Below are 23297 nucleotides of genomic sequence, written 5' to 3' on the forward strand. Positions count from 1 at the left end.
TATTTGCTAGCATTACTTCTGTCTCATCTAAGAAAGCAGCACTAACGGTCATACACATTAGATGGGGTGTTTATTTCATATGATACTGAAAATGCATGTCCATCTACCAAGTACTCTTCAGTTCCAATGTATTCCAGCAGAAGATGCCATGCAGGATCCTTACTGTGCTTGACAAATTCCTACTAATACACACTTTAATTGGACATTGCATTTGAATGTGCCACTGTGTTTTTGCATTTAACGTCTCATAAAAACACTGTAAAACAATCATTTGCAATATTTTACACAATTTCCTTTATATAATTTAGAGAAAGTGAGCACCAAAAATGTCTATTATTAAAAAAAAATCTTGGAAGGCTTGGAAGGAGACGAGATGTGATGTTCTCGGAGACGCTTTAACATCCCCTGAGACAAGGCAGTGAGACAAAAGGACAGCTGCTGTACAGGTTTTTAAATGTTCGAAGCACTGCGCGACATGTAGATCACACAGCACAGCAGCAAGCAAGCAGCTGATTGAGCAAAGAGGAGGTATAAAAAATGTATTTGTTTCCCATTATATCACCGTTTAAGAGGGGTTTCGGAGGAGTGACCGCATCTCCTTAGCGTGCGTTCAGCCCCCCTCTTCACAATGCAAGCAGCAGAGATGTGAAGTGGCTGGCGTGAAGCACCCATCTTTGGGAGGTGGGAGGGGGAATAACTCATTCACTACAGCTTTATTACTGGCCAATATCAAGAAATAAAAAATTAATGAAAATGAATGAAATGAAAATAATAATCTCTTTAAATTGTATATCCGGTTAACCAAACCCAGGGGTGGGCAAGCGAAGTGAGCAGGGGGCAGAATCCTCTAGTATTATATAAAATAGTCTTTGGTAGAGATAGGATGAGAAGTACAGACATCTGGGGGAGTCTTGGAGCAGAGCTGCTGACCCTACACAACTGAGCCAATTTGAGCCAATTGAGATGACTTGGGATACGGATGCTTCCCTCTGGAGGTTTTACAGACACAACCAGCTGGAAGGAGACCCCGGGGAAGACTCCGGGCTTGCTGGAAGGATTATATCTCTGAGATGACCTGGGAACTCCCTGGTGATTCTATAATATGATTTGGCAAGCATGGTTGGAGAAAGGTACATATGGGTCTCACTGCTAAGACTGTTGTCTCTGTGACTTGGTCTCAGATAAGCAGTGGAAAATTAATAAATGAATGAATGAATGAATGAATGAATGAATGAATGAATGAAATATCAATATTTATGCAATATATATTTCTTTTTGCATTCCTTTTTGCCTGTACCATCTATGATTGATAACAATATACTGTATACAGCTCTTGCTTTCTTTGCATGATGCTTATTTATATTGATTACATTATAAAGCACTATATAAACTTAATTTTTAACATTTTTATGACAGAAACTGTACAAAATAATAATTTGCTCTAATATAACTCTGTATCATTTGCCTTGTGTTCTATTTTATATACTGTCCAGCATATGTTGTTAGGAGACAACTTCAAAGCTCATGCCAGGTAAGCAATACCACCCAAAGTTGAGTGCGGGTGCTGCTGCTAACTCTCAATTTCCATCCACAGTTCAGAAACATGAAAGCCGAAGGCCAAGTCACATCACCTCATCGTCAGTCCAGAAAGCCCCACCTCTTCTAGGTGTCTCCTATAAAACCAAGATGACAACCTAAAAAGGATGTTCATTTTGAACCCATAATTGACAGTGACAGAACTCCTAATCTGAATTGCAATTTTCTTTAAACCCTATTCGGGACAGCAGAGCCTGTTATTCTACACCTGTTTTGTTGTCTTAGTGTCCTTGGGTGACACCATTCTTTCCTTTATATTCTTTAATATGTAGATCTTAACAAAATGCCTCAAATTCTATATTCATACCACACTGTCAGTTACTATAGTTCTGAATCCCACAACACATTTTCCTTTTATACCTGTAACCCTGAGCAATGAAAATTAAACATTTAATTATCTATTATAGATAATATGCCCTCAAATTATAAGGAAACAGAGTACAATGAGTGTTGGTTAAATAAGAATATATCATAATAATAAGCTACCAGGTGGCTCACTGGTTGATCAGTCTTTACTCTGGCCTAGTCCAGCATGGCTCTTGAAAGGAGTAAACAATGATTTGCCCTCCTCCATAGATGGAAAATGGCACAAAAAGAGATAGAGAGGCAGAGAGAATACATCTGTACGAGTTCCTGTCACACTTCATAGACCAGTGGGGCATCATAGTACAGAGTAGTCCATCTGTTTCAATAACCAATCCTATTAGCCACACCTCAGTCCTCCAGACTCTGTATCATTCCAGTTCCAAGACTCGTGGCTGAATACCATACTATTTTAATCCAACTAGATCTCCCTTTTATCACAGGCTAGCTGGCCAGTTTATGATCTACCTGGGAGGATGGCTCATAGAAGGTCCTACACAGAGTAGTAACAAGTTCAATTAGATAGATGAATTGCCCCAACCCATCTGCAATTTACACTTGCTTAACCAAATGTTTTTTACCGGTAATAGCATTCCTAAAACTTTGGAGAGTTTACAATGACTTGCTTAAAAAAAGCTGATTCTTTCTTTAAGTCACTAAATAACAACTAAATGGAAATTTATAGGCAATTATCAAAATGTTAAACATCTATATCACAGCACCATTGTCATGCATTTTTATTTTTTTCCTACTTGACACCATTAAACAGACATTAGCATCAGCAGCACCCCAAATCTTTCTGATGCCTAACTCTCATTATTCCTATAATACATTTATGATTATTTATACAGCATGGCATTTGAAACACATCTGGAATTTCTTCATTAATCTTGTAAAGTTGTTTGAAAAGGTACCATTTTATAACTTTGTTTTCAAGATAACAACCCTACGGTTTGCTGGCAAACTATTTACTCTTGCTGTGTTACTAAAATGTGACTGAACATTATATAATCTCAAATTATTACCAATTTTCCACCTTTATCTTCAAAAACATCTGTTTTCAATTTTACGAACTTGCTTGCTGATTGAATAATATTTTAAACATGGCATTTTAGGCAGTCTGATGTGAATCATCAATGAAGCACAAAAAGGAGAATAAGCCACAAAAAAACACACAAAAACAAAAGGCTAGACCTGCCTTCTTTATACTGTATATTGTCTTGAAGGAGAGAGAGAGTAGTTTTATGAGGAAGGACCGGAAGATTCGATGTAAGTCATGATTTGTGCAAGTTCGTTAACGGGAGGTCTAATCATTCTTTCAACAAAGCCTGAAACTAAACTTAAAAATCAAAGTCAGAGAATTCAATGCTTAATGTCTTCTGCCTGGATCGTTGTCAAAATGCACTTACTCTGAAATTTGTTATGTCTCCATAAAGTTGGATGAGTAGGAAGCGCACAGCATGACCTTTATACCGTCTGGAAGGTGAGGTCATTAACCATTCACTTACAGGTCATTTGCTTAGCAACCAATACCAACCACTCAACAACATGGTAGCGCCATTGGAATGGTGCAAAAACAATTTAAATACAGTAATTTTTAAAGGAACCAAAATATGTACTCCAAAAAAATTAGAAAGGCAACAATGCATTTAATTTGAAAAGCAAAATGCAAAAACTTTACAGGTATGGGCCTACTGGGCAAACCGCACACCAGGCAGTCTTTCCTCAAACTCAAATAACAGGCATCCTGCTTGAACAGGTCCGAATATGGGGCTATTGCTTTTAAAATATCAAAAGTTCAAGACAGAAAGGATGATAGGGAACCCGTGAAAACTATGGCCCTAGGGCAGCAAAAACAAAATTTCTTTAAAATGAAATATGTATTTACTCAAAAAGGAGAACTAAAGGTAAGGCAGAGTTCGGCTTAGTAGTGTTGTGTTTCCACCAGGGTTCCTCCTTTAGCTGGGGTTCAAATGTCATTATCATGTCTATTTTGTTAATTGTTTATGTTAACAGTATTGACTATTTAATTTCTTTATGTCCAAGTATGTTTTGTAGTGTTCCATATCTTTTGTGGGTAAATCCATGAAAGTAGAGTCACTTGCCCCTCACCAATAGGGACTGCCCTCAGCCTTATAAAGGCAGGGGCGATCCACAGTTCCTTGCAGTTCATTTGAATGTGTTTGAGAGTGGTGAGTTTCTTGGTTTGTGATTTTTCTCTGCTTATTGTGAGTTTACTGGATTTTTGGCCTATGTACTCTGTATTTCGACTACTCTTTAGATTTGTGATTGTGACTTTTGGCATGTCCTTTTTTGAAGGCATTGCCTTCTATGTCTCCATGCTTTTCAAAGGTTATTTTTGGTTCTACAGAGCTTTGGAATTATATATCTTTTATATATGAAGATTTTACTTGACCTTCTGTGTTGAAGATTTTACTTGACCTTCTGTGTTACTAGCCAGGGTTTTTGATGACATCTGCCCCACTGGTGGGCACTGTTGGATCTGTTCGGGAATTATGCGCTTGGGAACTCCGAAGTTTAACAAGTGGAAATGCAGTAAGAAGGTCTGGTTTCTTTCAGGAAAGACTGGACACGATAAACAGTTAGGGGAATAGCTGCAGTCAAAGCTGTAAATCAAAACAAAAATCAAAAGAGAACTGTGCCAAACACATCTAGAAAAATTCAAAGTAGAAAAGACCAAGCCCTAAAAACTCATTATAAAGGTAACTCCTAACCCCATAAATAGTTGTTTGTTTTTAGAATCCAAAATCTTGGACACCAAGAGGAGCACACAGTATCCATATAGTGTATGTACTTCCTAGACATGACATCATGTGATGGCAATAGGGATGCATTGCTAGGCACAAAATGGCTGCCAAAACCAGAACACAATCTACAAGATAAACAAAATGATGACCAAAATTATAAACAAATTAATAAAATAAAATTACACAATAATAACAAGAAAATAATACTAATTCACTCCCATATATACAAAATCAAGAAATAAACAAAAAATATAACAGGCAAAAAATAGGTTTTGCCTTCAAATACTATACAGCAAACCAAAAACAGGAACTTTAAATTAATGCAGAGGTCAAAAGTTAGGAAAGTCAAATGGGCACAAAAACAGCAAAAATCAAAAACAGGAATAAAAGGACATAAATGCAATACCAAACCTGCTGTGGGATCAGCAGCTTCTCCATTTAGAATATAAGAAAACTGACAAATGAGAGAAGACCATTCAGCTGATCGAGCTAAGTTATTTAGTTAATAGCTAAGGGGTCACAATATCTCATCCATATACTTCTTAAAGGTTGCCAAGGGTTTTTTGCTTCATCTCTATATCTCAGTACTTCATTCCAGATAACCATAACTCTTTGCATAAAGAAGTGCTTTCTGGCTTCATTCCTAATTTCCTCTTAATTTCCACTGGTGTCCTTGAGTATCTGATTCACCCTTAAGTTTAAACAATTCTGCTGGATTCACTTTATCTATGCTTCTGACGATTTTGAAGACCTGGGCTAGGTCCCCACACAGTCTCCTCTGCTAGAGACTAAATAGGTTTAATTCGAGTCTGTCAGAGTCTGTCATTTAGTTGCTCTCTTATGCAGAACTTCAAGTGCTTCTATGACTTTTTTTTATATATGTGGTGACCAGAACTAGACACAGCAAAGATGTTATCTCACTAGTGCTTCATATAGTTTGAGCATATTGTTCCTTGATTTATAATCAACAGTTTTTATAATATACTCTAACATTTTATTTGCCTTTTTAAATCTTCTGCAAATTGCTTAGATGATGAAAATGTTGTATCAGCATGAACCCCTAAATCCTTTACAGAGTTTGCTTCCTTTAGAACAGTGTCGTCCATCTTGTACTTATAATTGACATTCCTATTGCCCACGTGTAGAGCACACCCCTTGGTGTACAATCAAAAAAATATGAAAATCAAAAAAAGGACTAAATGCAAACAAAATAACAACCCTGGCTGAAACACAGTACAATTATTGAAAAAAGTAGATTCTAAAAATGCAAAATACAAAAAATATTTTTGGAAACACCTCTTTGCTTCCACATTACTCTTCAGAACGACTTTCCTTTGCTCTAACAGAATCATTCACCAGTCCCCTGGATGGTTTTCAAATTCATTTTGTGTATTTTTTTGCGCGTATTTGTTTATTTCCTTTTTTATCTAGTTAATTATGTTAATTATTTGCATTATTCTTTGTTTTTATTAGTATTGTGTATTATTTAAATGTCTATGCATCTATGCTTATTCTACCGTGCTCCGTGTTTTTTGTTGGTGGTTCTCCAAGAGGCAGGGCCACCAGTCCACTTCTCTTAATGTACTTTCTTTAATCCTATAAAGCCTGATGGAGCCCACAGTCCTGTTGTGGTACATAGTGTATGAGCAGGGTGTTGGGGAGTTCTTTATGATTTTTTCTGTGCTTTTTTATATTAACTAGATTTTGACCTCTTTCGCTCTGTTTGAGACATTTTCTGGATTTATACATTGGGATATGTTTGCAATTGGATTGTCTATTTGGAAGGCAACTCCTTTTTCGCACCCATGAGTTTCTTTTGTTACAGAACATTTTGAAAATACTGTATTTTATTGTATAAAGATTCCTTGCTTACCCTTTGTCATACAAGCCAAATGTAGTCAGACCTAGCACTTGTGATGCTTTTTGCAGCAGTTTTTGGCACTTTTTGCTAAGGTCCTCCCTAATTAACAGCATCAAGCTGATGTCATCATATATCAAATGACTTTCTGTGTCACATGACAAATAACAGAAGACATTGCTGTAAAAAATATAGCAGTGCTAATAGGAAAGAAAAATCAAAAGAAGGCACAGATCATTACAGGAAATGGCAATGAAGAAATTACACAACACTAATCACAAAAACAAAGTTAACAACCCATGTAACAATAATAATAATAATTCAGAAACTATAAACCACAATTCAGGATAATGAATAACAAGATCATGAAAGGCTGAATCTTCTTCTTCCTACCCAATTCTTAAATCTTGTGGTTATTTAGACATGATTAATCGGTTGTTTCATTCTAAGCTCTCAGTCTACTTTCTCAGAAATTAATACTGATATAAATTTAGGTTCAATTTGAAATGCATAAAAATGTTTAGTACTGTCATGATTTTAAATGCAATGAAGGTCACAAAAAAATTTAAATGTCAAATTTCAACAAATTTTCAAACACAGACCAAATGACAAAATTATAACAGGTACAAAGAAGATAACATCTAATTAAATGGCATTTCCAAAAAAAAAACTAAAATAAAGAATTAGTAATTAGTTAAGAAAATAATTAGAATAAAATCCTGCAGCCATCATCGAACTTCAGGCCTAGAGTCCACCTCTAATTACTGTATAACCCAAGGCTATGGATGCAATGGCTAAAACCAATGTAATACTGGGTCACTGCAAAACACCAAAAGCCCAAAAGAAATAACTACAGTAATTCTGTGTGCCACTGGTTTAAACACGAGAAATCCAATGTAATGAACATGAGCTGAAAATAAACATTTGGAAATACGTCTGAAGTCTCAAAGTCAAGTCTAGTGAGCTCAGACTATGACTGGCTTTTCCCTTTTTTTCTCTTTCAATGAAAAACCAAAAATAAGAAAAGCAGAACAAATTGTTAAACACCCAGAAATTAAGAACTAGTCCAGAAGCACTGACTCAGATCAGAAGTTAGACCTCATGTATCAAAATATAACATGTTCCTTGATATACAGTCTATTTATTGCTATTTATTGATTCTAGACATCTATGAGTTTCGTAGATGTTGAATAACTAAATAGCTTGACTGTCTTGAACTCAAGTTACACAGTATTAGTCCTAATTGTATTCAAGGTAAGGACCAAAAGTACAGAGAATGGTATATTTATTCATTTTTAACATAGAAAAACAATAGAGAATAAAGAATTTACTTTATTTATTATTAAAGCCATTCAGGCTAATGACAGAGTTGTAAGCAGTGAAGGGGTGGGCTGGACCCCATCTTGACAGTATAAGGTGCCTGGCAGTGACCTACCCTCCTGCACACAGCAGCATCAGTATTAATCACTGTGCCACCATACATGTTAATGTTAATGTTAAACACACCTTTAGGTCAGCATGAAGGGGGAGGTTTTTAATACAATTTAGACTCATACAGTGCCTGTGTATTTCTTACACTGTTTTCAAAGCATGCAAAACCTTAACACCCATTTCTCCATCTAGTTTTCAACCTGCTTATCGCTCTGGGCCATGCGACACCTCTACTTTGGGAGGAATGTAGGATTCAACTTTGGACAGGGTGCTACTCAATTGCTGAACACAACCACAGTAATTGATATTGAGCCATACAGGAGTTTCCATACAACCTAATATGAATATCTGTAGGATTTGGGTGGAAAATCTGAACAGCAAGATAAACAATCTTACAGACACATTGGGAGAAGGTGCAAATTCCAGCTAATACCAGGCCAGTTCTCTAAACCCGAGCTCCGGAACCGTGAGCCACCATCACTAACGTCTGCACCGCCCACCTCAAAATATAAAAAAATCAGATTTATAGAAAACGTCAACTATATTATTGCATAGGCATATGTAAAACAATAGGCAGATTTTTAGCTTCTTCAAATACTGTGCCCTAATGATTTTTGTTGAAAGCTGTATCGAACAGCAGCTACGAGTTGCTGCAGCATTACCAAGCACAATGAACACCACAAACACAAAGCAATTTATCAAGTTTAATTAATCGTATAGTCCAGAAGAGTCCATTTCAAATATAATGAAACTAAACGCTAAATTCATTTAGCGTTATTGCTAAGCACCTTGTTTTCCTTTTAAGCGATTTTTTTCTACAATTTTCCTTGGAAAAGATTTTTTTTCCTATGGTATAGTGACGCCTAGAGGTAGGTCCCTACAATTACAGATGTCACTAATTAAGTATTACATGTTGGCATTTCAATGAAATTTTGCAGTTAAAAATACAGTATCACTGCTAGACCAAGCTGTCATCAACAACGCTCCGTATGCCAAAATAAAAGGGAAATTTGTAATAAAAATAAACAATAATTGAAAAGATTTATTAAACCAGCAAATGGAAGTTGCAACATCAGTGTACTAACACAAACCTACAAGCAGCACCTCGGCTGAATGTGCCAAAGCTGTAAATATTCATTTAGCAGATACACGCACAGGGAGCCACACACACTATGCCAAAACCTAAACGCATAGATGCGTGATCTCTGCGACTTAAAGCTCCTCGTAACTTCCTCATCCACAATTCTCATAAATGCAGCTTCGGTGTGCACAGGTGTGCCAGACACACGTATGTAAGGATGGCGGGGTAAAAGGGTGAGAAGATGCTTTGATGGTGTCTGTGAGGAAAAGAGACGCGGACGGTAACGGATCAGAGCTAGAAAAAGCAGTTACGATACCTGGTAGGATGATATTGCTTCAGTGTCTTCCCCTAATACAACCGAAGAAACGTTCGTCTTTCCACTTTTCTTTTCATGGCATTTGTGCACGAAGCGATGCTTGCCTTGTTTTTTTCTGTCTCTCGCCGTTTTGTTATACCATCCCCATTCTCCTCTTTCTCGCTGCTTTTCCTCCACCTTTTCTGATCTCCACCTCTCCTTTACCAAGGGGGTGACATTTGTCTGTCCATTTAGCGGGGTTCTTATTTTACCTATGATCTTTGCTTTCTTTTGAGTGCCTTCTGCTTTTCGACCACCTCTCCTTATCACTTCTTTATTCCTGATCTTGTACTCTAGTTTCGCCACTTCACTGTACTTTGCTCTTCACCTTGCCACCCTTTCTCTTCGTGCTTCACCTCAGCATCTTTATCCTTCCTCACTATATACCCTCTCTATCCTGTTTACCGCTGCCACCCCTCCTACTCCTCGATTTCATCTTATTCTCTCCTCCTTTCTATTTGCGGTTGTCCTTTCCTCATTTTTCTCGCGCCTTGTTCCTTTCTGTATCGCTATCTTTTTCCGATATCTCCTGTTTGATCTGTTTGCCTTCAAACCCCGTTCAGTATTTTCTCCTGGACTCACAGTCTTTCCCGTTTACTCCCGCATCTCTCCCCTGTATTCCACTTCTAGAGAGTCTCATTCGCAGTCAGTACGGACAGACGTGGACTGTACCAGGCGAACAGCCAGGGCTTTAGCAGGTAGAGAGAATTCGCACAAAATCTTGAATTATAGCAGCAGCATGAAGAAGCAAGAATGCCATTCCCATTCACAACTGGAAGGAAAGGTAATCCAGTCCGTTGTAATCAGGCAAGAAAGCCGGGCGACGCAGTTCTGAATGCAAGATGTTGTTTTCAAGCTCCTTTGCTGTGATTTTTCTTAGCAATTAATTAAAGCCAGTGCATGGATGTGAACACTGGATCTAATGATAACATCTAACATCCACGGATAGAGACACAAAATCATAAAAAAAGCATACAAGTATAATCCGGCTCTCACAGATCCATTGATCCATGTTGACAATTGCAGTTGTCAGAAGGTAAACATCGCCCTTCCGTCTTCCTATCAAAATTTTAAAAATAACAATAGAAATTGTTTTATAAAAAATATTCTTCAAAGTATGCACAAGTTGCTCGTTGTGTTTCTGCGTCAAAATATACCATAATTATTTTCGTTTAGGTATGCGAAAGAAAGGATGATGGTAACGAAGCATTCATTCAATGAAAACGTTGAATATTCACACAAATGAGGAATCTGATGTGATTTCTCAAACAAGTCGTATTGTCGCTTTAAGCAACGTGCACATATACGCGCAGAAGGAATGCGCCTTTTCCGTGGAGAAAGCACCGTTGCAAGCAAAGCATTAAAAACAACACATGAAGATGTTCGGATTTGCGGATTATAACACTGTTGTTTGCATTCCTATGCCTTTTGAAATCTCATTTGTTAAAGAAAAGAAGCCAGTATTAAAAACAACTTTCGCATAACGGATTTTTGTTTCAAGCGTTTAAAGGGAGCATATTCTCAATAATATAAAAATAGTGAGATCAGGAGCACGCTTTGTATCAGCGGGGAGAAAAACAAGCAGAGTGGGCATGCGGGGTATAGTGGTCCACAGAGGTCAAACAGCAGCGCATATCCCGGGAGTCGTCTTCAGTCCTTTTATTTCTCTGGACGGAGCTCGCTCACTAACGCGTGAAGTGGCAGCTCATTTCTCCAAAAGCTCTGCAACCTACCAGCACAAAGCAGCTTGACAGCGATTACAGCACAGCAGGACGCATCTGATCGGAAATGGTAAAACGATCGTGTTCGGGGTCGATTTCTGTGTTTTTTTCCTTTTTTCAATATTCCCAAACTGGCGCTGGAACCATTCCTTCTGTTATGTCTCTGGTACCCCTGTGCTCACGCCAAAGGGTTTCTGCGAGGGTACGCAGCCCTGTTATTATCATCCACCTTGCAATTAGTACTGTGCCAGTATGCCTGAGATCTAAACAATCTGTCACAGATATCACCCCCTCCCCTCCCCGTTGTCTTGTCTGTATACTTAAGAGGCACCAAAGCGAATGCCAGTCAAGTACATTTTTTTAGAATATAAAACGTTTAAGCTTCAGTCGAATTAGTCATTTTTTAAAACAATTCATCTTATTATAAGTAAGCGTTCGATCGCGACGTATTGCCTTCAATGCATGGGAATGGCAAAATCGATCTGGAGTAATGCTGAATTAACACAGAAATTTAACCTTACAACACAACCAGACACTACTTTAAATGGCAACAGCCTTGAGTAAATAATACGTAATTAACTGCTATATGAAGAGTGATTTAAAAAATAACAATACCTAAGCAAATCTGCTTTCTGATATACAAATTTACAAATTCTGCATATAAACTCTAAAGCCAAGAGAATACTTCCACCATTGATACAGGACTATCATACCATCGATTGTAAGCTATACAAATGAAATGACTATATAATACTGTTTTTATCGTACAAAAACCAACAATGTATGGTTGTTTGTGGTATGCAAAGCCAGTATGACTAGAATGTATTCACTCTTGTTTTATGCAAACCCAACAACAATATGACACAGTCCTTATAATGCAAAGACTGTGAGTAAAACTAATAAGTCATTAAAATGGAAAATCAATGTTGGACTGTGCTGAAGTAATACATCTATGGGCAAATGTCTATATGGACTGTAAAACTTAAGACAATAGCACTCTGTAGTAATTAAGGTTTTAGCCAATTTCAATATTAATACTTCATGTAATATAAACAGATTAAAAATCCAAATGTCAAATTATAGATTGTCATGTGAAATGTGGATAGCTTTACAAAAAGAAAATGCCAAATGAGCAACATGAATACATCAGGTCTATTGTATATTCCATATACAGTGCATCCGGAAAGTATTAACAGCACATCACTTTTTCCACATTTTGTTATGTTACAGCCTTATTCCAAAATGGATTAAATTCATTTTTTTCCTCAGAATTCTATGCACAACACCCCATAATGACAACATGAAAAAAGTTTACTTGAGGTTTTTGCAAATTTATTATTGGTGTGAATGCCAAGCGTCACGTTTGGAGGAAACCAGGCACCGCTCATCACCAGGCCAATACCATCCCTACAGTGAAGCATGGTGGTGGCAGCATCATGCTGTGGGGTTGTTTTTCAGCGGCAAGAACTGGGAGACTAGTCAGGATAAAGGGAAAGATGACTGCAACTATGTACAGAGACATCCTAGATGAAAACCTGCTCCAGAGCACTCTTGACCTCAGACTGGGGCGACGGTTCATCTTTCAGCAGGACAACGACCCTAAGAACACAGCCAAGATATCAAAGGAGTGGCTTCAGGACAACTCTGTGAATGTCCTTGAGGGGCCCAGCCAGAGCCCAGAGTTGAATCCGATTGAACATCTCTGGAGAGATCTTAAAATGGCTGTGCACCGACGCTTCCCATCCAACGTGATGGAGCTTGAGAGGTGCTGCAAAGAGGAATGGGCGAAACTGGCCAAGGATAGGTGTGCCAAGCTTGTGGCATCATATTCAAAAAGACTTGAGGCTGTAATTGCTGACAAAGGTGCATCGACAAAGTATTGAGCAAAGGCTGTGAATACTTATGTACATGTGAGTTCTCAGTTTTTTTATTTTTAATAAATTTGCAAAAACATCAAGTAAACTTTTTTCATGTTGTCATTATGGGGTGTTGTGTGTAGAATTCTGAGGAAAAAAATGAATTTAATCCATTTTGGAATAAGGCTGTAACATAACAAAATATGGAAAAAGTGATGCGCTGTGAATACTTTCCGGATGCACTGTACATGAACTACGTAAATGGAATAAGAGCCATTACCTATTTGCTTGATATGGGCACACAGCAGAAATGCCACAGATTTAGACAATAAATGCAAACTAAAATAAGAGAAGGAATTTGTCAATTACTGCAAGATTTCTCTGATGTGTTTTGCTAAATGATTAGATAAAAAATATTAGGGTGGAAAGTAGAACATTTTGTTTAAAATAATACTGTTGCCAAAATAAAATCCACTACAATCACTTAGGATTAATAAAGTTTATCTAATCTAATCTAATGTTGATTAATGTAGTTTTTTAGTTTGCATCTCATGTCTGGATACTGTCTTTGTGGAGATTGCTTGTTCACTCTGGGTATTCTGGTTTTCTTTATAAATTCCCAGTGATGTTGACTTGCTATTCCAAACATGTCCCAGTATGAGCACAAGTTGTGGTTCTTTTCTTGGACCGATGCCTTGTCCAGGGTTGTTTCCTGCCTTGCATCCTGTGCTGCTGGGATAGGCTCTTGCCCCCATGACTTTGAATTGGATTAAGTGGGTGTAAGAATGTTATGCTCACAAACATTACCATAATGGAAGTCATTTTAAATTGCATAACATTTGTTATACTAAGGCCAGGTTTTTGTTTTGTTTTTTCTTCATTGGGAGCACATACAGTTAACATGGAGTTCCTCGGTACTATACAATAATCTAGTAGTGACAGCAGAACCTGCAACCTTGTGGTTCCCAGACCAGTTCCTTAACTGGCTGTCCACATTTACGTTCAAGACTAGTTTTACTGATACGCTTCATGGATAAAAATTATTTTATATTTCCTTGTACTTTGAGCCAAATCTAGTCGCTGATTGACCAATCACTCCAATTTTTTTTCTAACACTTACGAAAATGATAACCACAAAGAAGTGTTTTTATAGAATGTTTGTCTTATTACAAGGTGTCTGATATACTGTACTTGCACAAAAATGTCATAAGAAGTTATAAGTGTACATACTATAATAAACGCCTTATAAGAATTATAATAATAAGGATACTGTCTGTAAAGCTTGCATTTACAGTGCTACTTCAACTTGTAGTCTTTAGGTGTTTCCAATTATTCATACTTTGAGCCCCACTCAGCTGGTGCTACGCTTCTGCCAAGACCCCATTCCACCACTAGCTGGAAATCCAGGCAGTGTTTTCTTTCTGTCCCAGTCAGGATCTCACTCATGTATGTATACAGGGCACGTTGGGAGACAGCCTAGGAAGGCAGACTGCAAAGAGAATGATAAAGACTACTCTTGAATATTGATGAGCTGGGAGAAAGAGGCGGGGCTAACATGCTCTGCATTCCATCACACGTCTTTGGACCGAGTGTGTGTGCGCGTGTGTATGTGCGTGATTCTTAAACAGATGTGAGATTCTGAGGACTTGGGGAAGTCTTCTCATGCAGCAAGCACCTCACTAGCTACAAAAGAAAAGAGAGAACGTACAGTATTATTGTTAACTATTGAAAATTTTATTGTTGTTATCATAGGCATTATTCTGCTACTATTGTCTCTGTTTTGCTTGTATAATAACATAATCTTCTCAACCCCACTTAATTCATATTTTAGGAATATATTAAAATAGAGGTGTTAACAAAAAAGTATTTTTTCCAGCATTCCCTGCTTTTTAAGGCTTCCATTGCACTGAAAAAAGACAAAGTCCAACACTAGAACATAGAAAACTTCTAGATCTGTATAATTTGATTCTGTTGTTCCAATATCTTTATTTCAGTCAATAAAATCCCACCTAACATTTGGGACCACTACACCTATTACTGGCAGCAGAATGGGCTTCACCTTTGTGGAGTTATGTCATCTATATTTGAGTGCTGAAGGTACACTGAAGATTTGCATGAGATGTTTAACATGCCCTTCATTTTTTAAGAAGAAAATGCTTATAATTTGAATTCTTTTATATATCTTTTACATGGGAAACTCTGTAAAAAACAAAATTAATATAAATGCTCAACAAAAATGTGGACAGAACATTTGGTACTGGAATTTCTGTAGCAGTGCTGTTATGATACTCACTGTTTCAATATTATATCATGACAAATATTTTAATATTCTACTGTACACTATCCATTGCTTCATCCACCTCTAAGGATCATGTCAAGGTAAGCCTGGAATTACTTCAAAGAGTGTCAGGCGGCAGTCCTGAGATTTCTGAAGCGAATAAAAAAACCAAGTATCTGCAATGGCTTTAGTGCTGCTTCATGTAAATGGACCACACAAATATTGGAACTCATCCTTATAAGAACAACTTGATCCCAATCCCAAGCTCGGAACATATGGTGTCCAGGAAGGGGTTTAACTGGCTACCAGCCCTTCTCAACCTTATTCTCTCTCTCCTGACCTTCTTTTGCCTAGCGTCCTTACTGAATTTTCTGGCATTATTGACTTTGTATAAAGGATAAATAAGTTCAAGTTTTTTCAATTGCAAAATGAAATTCTCACTTGTATGTCTTGCCAAAATTGTGACAATTCTACAATACCAACAAGGACGGACAGACTGACAGAAAAACACATAGAGACTTTCTAGCAGCGTTTTATCCATCTAAATCTCTCTCTGTCTTTCTTTGACATGATGAAGTGCTTCATTATGTTGTTTACTGCATTTTTCTAAAGACCCTTGCTTTAACACCTCAGTTTTCTGTACTGTTTGTAAAGAGTGATGGAGAATAATCAAGGCACTACATATATATAGTATACAGTATATATATACTGCTCAAAAGAATTAAAGGAACACTTTTTAATCAGAGTATAGCATAAAGTCTATGAAACTTATGGGATAGTAATCTGGTCAATTAAGTAACAGAGGGGGTTGTTAATCAGTTTCAGCTGCTGTGGTGTTAATGAAATTAACAACAGATGCACTAGAGGGGCAACAATGAGATGACCCCCAAAACAGGAATGGTTTAACAGGTGGAGGCCACTGACATTTTTCCCTCCTCATCTTTTCTGACTGTTTCTTCACTAGTTTTGCATTTGGCTACAGTCAGTGTCACTACTGGTAGCATGAGGCGATACCTGGACCCTACAGAGGTTGCACAGGTAGTCCAACTTCTCCAGGATGGCACATCAATACGTGTCATTGCCAGAAGGTTTGCTGTGTCTCCCTGCACAGTCTCAAGGGCATGGAGGAGATTCTAGGAGACAAGCAGTTACTCTAGGAGAGGGCCATAGAAGGTCCATAACCCATCAGCAGGACCAGTATCTGCTCCTTTGGGCAAGGAGGAACAGGATGAGCACTGCCAGAGCCCTACAAAATGACCTCCAGCAGGCCACTGGTGTGAATGTCTCTGACCAAACAACCAGAAAGACTTCATGAGGGTGACCCAAGGGCCCCATGTCCTCTAATGGGCCCTGAGCTCACTGCCCAGCAGCATGCAGCTCGATTGGCATTCGCCATAGAATACCAGAATTGGCAGATGCACCACTGGTGCCCTGTGCTTTTTACAGATGAGAGCAGGTTCACCCTGAGCACGTGACAGAAGTGAAAGGGTCTGGAGAAGCCATGGAGAACATTATGCTGCCTGTAACATCATTCAGCATGAGCAGTTTGGTGGTGGGTTAATGATTGTCTGGGGAGGCATATCCATGGAGGGTCACACAGACCGCTACAGGCTTGACAAAGGCACCTTGGCTGCCATTAGGTATCAGGATGAAATCCTTGGACCCATTGTCAGACCCTATGCTGGTACAGTGGCTCCTGGTGCACGACAATTCCTGGCCTCATGTGGTGAGAGTATGCAGGCAGTTCCTGGAGGATGAAGGAATTGATACCATTGACTGGCCACCACACTTTCCTGACCTAAATCCAATAGAACACCTCTGGGACATTATGTTTTGGTCCATCCAATGCCACCAGGTTGCACCTCAGACTGTCCAGGAGCTCAGTGATGCCCTGGTCCAGATCTGGGAGGAGATCCCCCACAACACCATCTGTCATTTCATTAGAAGCATGCGCCGATGTTGTCAGGCATGTATACAAGAACACAGGGGCCATACAAAGTGCTGCGCACAATTTTGAGTTGCTGCAATTAAATTTTGGCAAAATGGACTAGCCTGCCACATATTTTTTTCACTCTGATTTTTGGGGCGTCTTTGAATTCAGGGCTCTGTAGGTTGATCATTTTCATTTCCATCAAACGATGTGGCATCCTTTCGTTCCTAACACATTACCCAGTCTATATCAGTATAGATATCCAGGAGGATTTCTTTTTCCCATTGAGATCTGATGTGTTTTCAAAGTGTTCCTTTAATTTTTTTGAGCAGTTTATATATACATATAAGACAATTGCTTCAGTGTTTTGTATAACATAAAATTATTATATATGGAAAAATCGCGTTATGATGTTTAACACAGGCAAATGTACCTTAATAAAAAATTAAAATAATATTCATCAAGCAAACTGTCAGTTGATTTAATCTGGGCCAAAACATAACTTCTTCTTCTTAAAATCCAAATTAAATACAGTTCTGCAAGTAAGTCTTAGAAAAACCTGCAAGTATCACTTATTTCAATGGAAGCATAACAATTTTCAATCATCTGAAACCACTTTTTTAATTAAGGGCTCTGAGGAATCAATGACTATGCCTGCGCCATCAGGCAAAAGGTAGGTAATCATGCCTAACAGATTGCCAGTCCATTAAAGAGAACACATTCATTCACAGTAGGATAATTAACAGCAACATTTTAATCCAAGATGCATATCTTTGAACTTTGAGAAGAATGTGGAGCACCTGGACAAACCTACCTGGAAAAAGTGCAGATTCAACACTGACAGTGACAAACTCAGAAATCAAACCCTGGGGATGAAGAAACACATCCATCTGCAGAGACATTAATAAAACATTAGGTTTATTTATCTTTGGTTCAAGGAGGAACATCCAACCGCTCATTTTTACTTTTTGATGTTAAGACTGAGACATGTATTTTACTTTAATTTTTGCTTTCTATGAATGTAATCCTACATAAACTATTTGTAAATTAAACCTAACACATTTCTTCTGGATATTAAACAGTTTTGAAAGGGTAGAGTTTTGTTCTGCAAAAAGACAATGATTACAAATAATTGGCAAATTCTTTCCACTCCATCGACTTCAGCCTTGAAAATATAAGTTAAGTCAACAGTTTTACATCTATGACTGTATCATGCTACCTTAGTACTGGAGTTGTGTGGTAGCATAGCTAAGTTGTTGCAGGAAAATAGTCTGTGTCACATCTTTCATGTAAAACATAACAGAATCCTCATCACAGGTAAACATATTTGAATGAGTTACACATTGTTGTCATGCCTGAAACAAAGCTCAAAATATACAGTAGGTACCCACTTCCATACTTCACTAACTAATCATAAATTAAAGCCATCCTATTTTCACATCAAAAGTAAATTGTAAAGATCATCCAAGTTTAGCAATGCATGCAAATGTTATGATGATAAACTTAGTTCCAGAACAATGACTTCCAAGTTTAGCCAAGGTTTGCCCTGGGGTCTACTTGATTTCCCTATAATTGTCACTATTAGGATATATTTAAAAGAGCAAACTCCATAGGAAAAAAAGGACAATTAATAGGAAAACAACAAAAAAAGAGACTTAAGAATGTAAATCTATGGCAAGAACTGTTAATATTCTAATATTGTTTTGAATTTAAATCTCACACAACTGTTCTTTTCTAAGTGCAGACTAATGCCCCTCCACACTAGCATTTTTTTGTTTAAAAACGCAGACATTTGTTTCTGTTTTCATCTTTCATTCATGTTACCCAGTATTTTAACAGACAAAAATTAATACTTTTGAAAATGCTTTCTTGGGTTGAATATATAAAACTTGCATACGCACAGAAAGAGGCCCGAAAAGTTTCCATATAAAAGTCAGGATTTATAAAAGAAAACTTGATAGGAGAATCTGCATATATTTATGGCAACACTGACCACTACATACAGTATGTAACATTATAGAGAAAATGGGAAATGATATCACCCTTGAACAAGTGGGCAAATGCAGTCAAACTAGCTAAATGATGACTCATTAGTATAATAATTAATATCACCAAGCTGTTATTATAATGTACGTTAACATGACAAACATATTAAACCTTAAAAATGATGAGTATAATGTATGTACTCTTTTTTAGTTACTGTATCCTTTAAGAAGGATAATTGTACATACTTGTACTAAACAACTTCTTTGGCTTGTCATCAGTTTATATTATGTTGGCTACCAGTTGTCACTTCTCAGGGAACTGGCCAACTGGTCAGGAATATCTCAGCCAAGCTTCACTCCATCATACCCGCTGTGCTGAAAGCTATTAACTGACTGACTAGGTGCTACATTCAGTTTTCATATACAGTAGATTGGGTGTACATACGTAAAACATAATATGTTTTTGCCAACATAAAAAGGCAATTTGCAGCAGTGTGCAGTGTTCCTAGCATACCTGGGGCAGTATACTGCACTTACTGTATATTGCAATGAGGGCACCTAATGAGAATGAAGCTGCTTTTATTAACTGTAAGCAACTGCAATCCATTAACACAGAAGTCATCTGTGATGCCAAGATGAGACTGACAAATGTTGTGGCTCAGTGGCCCGGGTCAACCCATGACTTATGTATTTTGAGGCAAAGTAGATTTGGTAGACATGGTGGTACTGTACATGATAGATGGCTTGTTGATAAGGTAACCCTCAGTTTCTCACATGGTCTAATACTATTCACTGTAACAGCAAGTACTTCATTGTAAGCGTCAAGTGATAGCTGTTACACCTTTCCCTGACCCCCAGGACATAGAGGAGAGGAGCTACAGTGCCTCTTCATTTGTGGAACAAGGCACAATGTTGCTCTTCCAGCTATTGAAGATCTGCTGTGTCATGATTGCATATGTACAAAGTTGATTAGCATAGTCCATGGTTGTTTTAGGGTGGCAACCAGAAGGGGTTCAAGGCATGTTCACATATGCACATTTACAAGATGACTATGACTTATAAAGGAAAATTGCAAAGAAATGTGTGTACGGTAGGTTTTAGAAATCAAATGTTTTTGACATATGCATGTTACTGTTTTTTGGCACACACATATTTTCATGTTCAAATCCCCAAAAACGTTTTATAAATGAGATCCCAGTGACAGACTTCTGAAAACACAGATGTTAAATTTCAGTGTGGACAGGTAAAAACAAACATTTTTGGATTCCCAAACTCTACTGCACTGTAGTTGTTTCATGCTTAATATTTTGCTCTTCCTTGATTGTATATTCCTCATTGCAGCATTTTATTCCCTGATTGATCACCCTTCATGGAAGAAAAACATTTTAACATAGTGGGCACAAAAAAGTTGCTTTCTATAGCACTTGTTGTGTTGCTTAAATGTATGCATTTAAATTGTGTTTTGTGCGATTTTTAGAAATTGTGATCAAGCAACTACTCACAATGCATTATAGAGAAAATAGTTGTATATGTGCTCACAATGCGCACGCATGTTCGTTGCAATTGATATATCAGGATGTGGGTACCCAAAATATACATTAACACTGCACAGTGAATTTTGATAAATTTGATGGCAATATAAGAAAATCAGCTAGTGAGACTGCTCACACTACAAGGCAACCAACTAAAATTTCTGTTATAAATTAAATTCTTTCAAATAGAGCCCATTGGTGAGAGGTAATCAGGTAATAGCCATCACTTTCATAGTGCATATGAAATTCGAACTGACTCAGAAAATCAGCCAGCAACTGCTAATAAGGCTTAAAATTGTGCCAAAATCTCAGTGCATGCCTGGTATTGAATATCTATACTGCACACATGCACAGTTTAGTAGAACGATTACATCATATGTGTTTTAGTATGGACGAAAATACTTTTGTAAATGATGTGAAAGTGCTAGTGTGAACAGAGATCGTTTTAGCTGAAAACCTATAAAATATAACTATAAAAATGTTGTAGTGTGGATTTAGGCTAAGAGAAAAAAGACCAGCTAATTAAATTAAAATCAATCAAGAGATAAAATGACGTACTGATTGTGAAACTGGTCGGAACAAAAACCTGCACCTACAGGACTGAACTTTGAAATCACTGAGCCAAAGTATAGAAGAGGGATATCAATTTTACATTCTGGAGGGTTATAGTGGCTGTACTGTAGGTTATTATTTCCACCCACTTTCTTGATTAGTGACCAATTACTGTTGAACATACTTATGTTGCCTTCATTTTTACTAAATTGCCTTTTTATGATTCAGAACACTTAAATGTTTCTTTGTTCCTTAACTGGCAGTCAAACAATAAACAAATATAGTGACCATCTAATTTAGGGGTCTTGATCTCAGTTTCTTGAGGACCAATTTTTTGCCATTCATAGAACTCATTATTTAATTGTAGGATTTGTTAGTGTTGTAATTTTGCCACACCAGACATTTCCAAAGTAGTTGATTTTCTTTTTTCTGAAAGCACCATCCAAATGTTTAAATCAGCAGACCAGATGAATAACTCTCAGACCTTCATATTTCATTTTCAAATATTTTATTGAAATGAACAGTGTATGATGGAAATACACGTGCAAAACTGGTTTAAGATAAAATCAGGATTCTGTTTTTATCTTAAACCAGTCAGTCAGTCCTTTTCCAACCCACTATATCCTAACACAGGGTCATGGGGGTCTGCTGGAGCCAGTCCCAGCCAGCAAAGGGCACAAGACAGGAAAAAATCCTGGGCAGAGCGCCAGCCCATCGCAGGACACACACACCCACACACTAAGCACACACACTAGGGACAATTTAGGATCTCCAATGCACCTAACCTGCATGTCTTTGGACTGTGAGAGGAAACCAGAGCACTTGGAGAAAACCCATGCAGACACCGAGAGAACATGCAAACTCCAAGCGAACCCAGGTCTCCTTACTGCAAGGCAGCAGCACTATCACTGTGCCACCGTGCCGCCCTATTTTAAACCAATTCAAGTCAATTAAAAACAAATTAAAAGAAAAGTGTTAGTTTAGCAACAATAACTTCACTAATTAAGAAAATATCTTGAATGGAAATCTGCAGCTGTTGTTACCCTCCATGATCTGACTTTGATATATTTTAATAATAATAATACATTTTATTTATATAGCGCCTTTCCAACTTAGAAGAAAAAAAACAGCAGGGTATATGTAACACTGGATACAAATGTTTTCCTGAATAGAACAATGAAACAGATAACAAAGCATTAAATAGAATAAAGGACAATAAACCAGAGTAAAATACTAGATTCAATACTAAAAGAAACACTTAACAAATAACCTAATTTTTGATATAACATACACACAAATTATCCTGGGCACCTGGACAAAGAGGTAAACTGAAAGAAAGGGCAGAATGTTAAGTTAAAAGCCTTCCTAAATAGATGAGTTTTAAGTTGTTTTTTAAAAGAATTAATAGAGTCAGCTGATCTAATTATTTTCGGGATGTCATTCCAAAATCTGGGTGTTATGGAGCTGAAGGCCCTGTCACCCATAGAGTGCAGGTTAGTGTGAGGCACAACAAGATTATCAGAATCAGAGGACCTTAGTAGGCGAACAGGACCATGGTGATTTAGAAGGTCACTAATGTAGTCCGGTGCAAGGCCATTTAAAGCTTTTTAGGTTATTAATAGAATTTAATATTCAATCCTGTAAGACACAGGGAGCCAGTGAAGGTGAAGCAGGATGGGTGTGATGTGCTCATTGTTGCTGGTTCGTGTAAGGACTCTTGCAGCAGAGTTCTGAATTAACTGGAGCTGTGATATCAGATTATAAGGGGCACCTGCCAGCAGCGAGTTACAACTATCGATGCAGGATGTGATAAAAGCATGGACAAGTTTCACAGCATTAGAAAAGGAGAGGAATGAGCGAACATGGGATATGTTATGGAGGTGAAAGGAAGAAAGTTTCTAAATGTGGTTTATGTGGGTGGAATAAGAAAGGGAGGAATCAAAAATTACACCAAGAAGAAGAAGGTCTGATGAGATCGCTGTCAAGAGTGA

At 37.6% G+C, this 23297-nt stretch overlaps 1 protein-coding gene across 2 annotated transcripts in view; it reads right to left on the reverse strand.

Moving 5' to 3' along the window:
- Positions 1–11469, reverse strand: part of ccdc120a (coiled-coil domain containing 120a) — a 241063-nt gene extending 229594 nt beyond the window's left edge. The window contains exon 1 of one of the 2 annotated variants that reach the window (XM_039774104.1): positions 9414–11469. The gene's annotated coding sequence lies outside the window, so the exon portion shown is untranslated. The remainder of the gene's footprint in view (positions 1–9413) is intronic. The other variant, XM_039774105.1, reaches the window with a different exon arrangement.
- Between the last annotated feature and the right edge of the window lie 11828 nt (positions 11470–23297).

This window comes from Polypterus senegalus, chromosome 13, assembly GCF_016835505.1.
Source record: "Polypterus senegalus isolate Bchr_013 chromosome 13, ASM1683550v1, whole genome shotgun sequence".
NCBI classification, from domain to species: Eukaryota; Metazoa; Chordata; class Cladistia; order Polypteriformes; family Polypteridae; genus Polypterus; species Polypterus senegalus.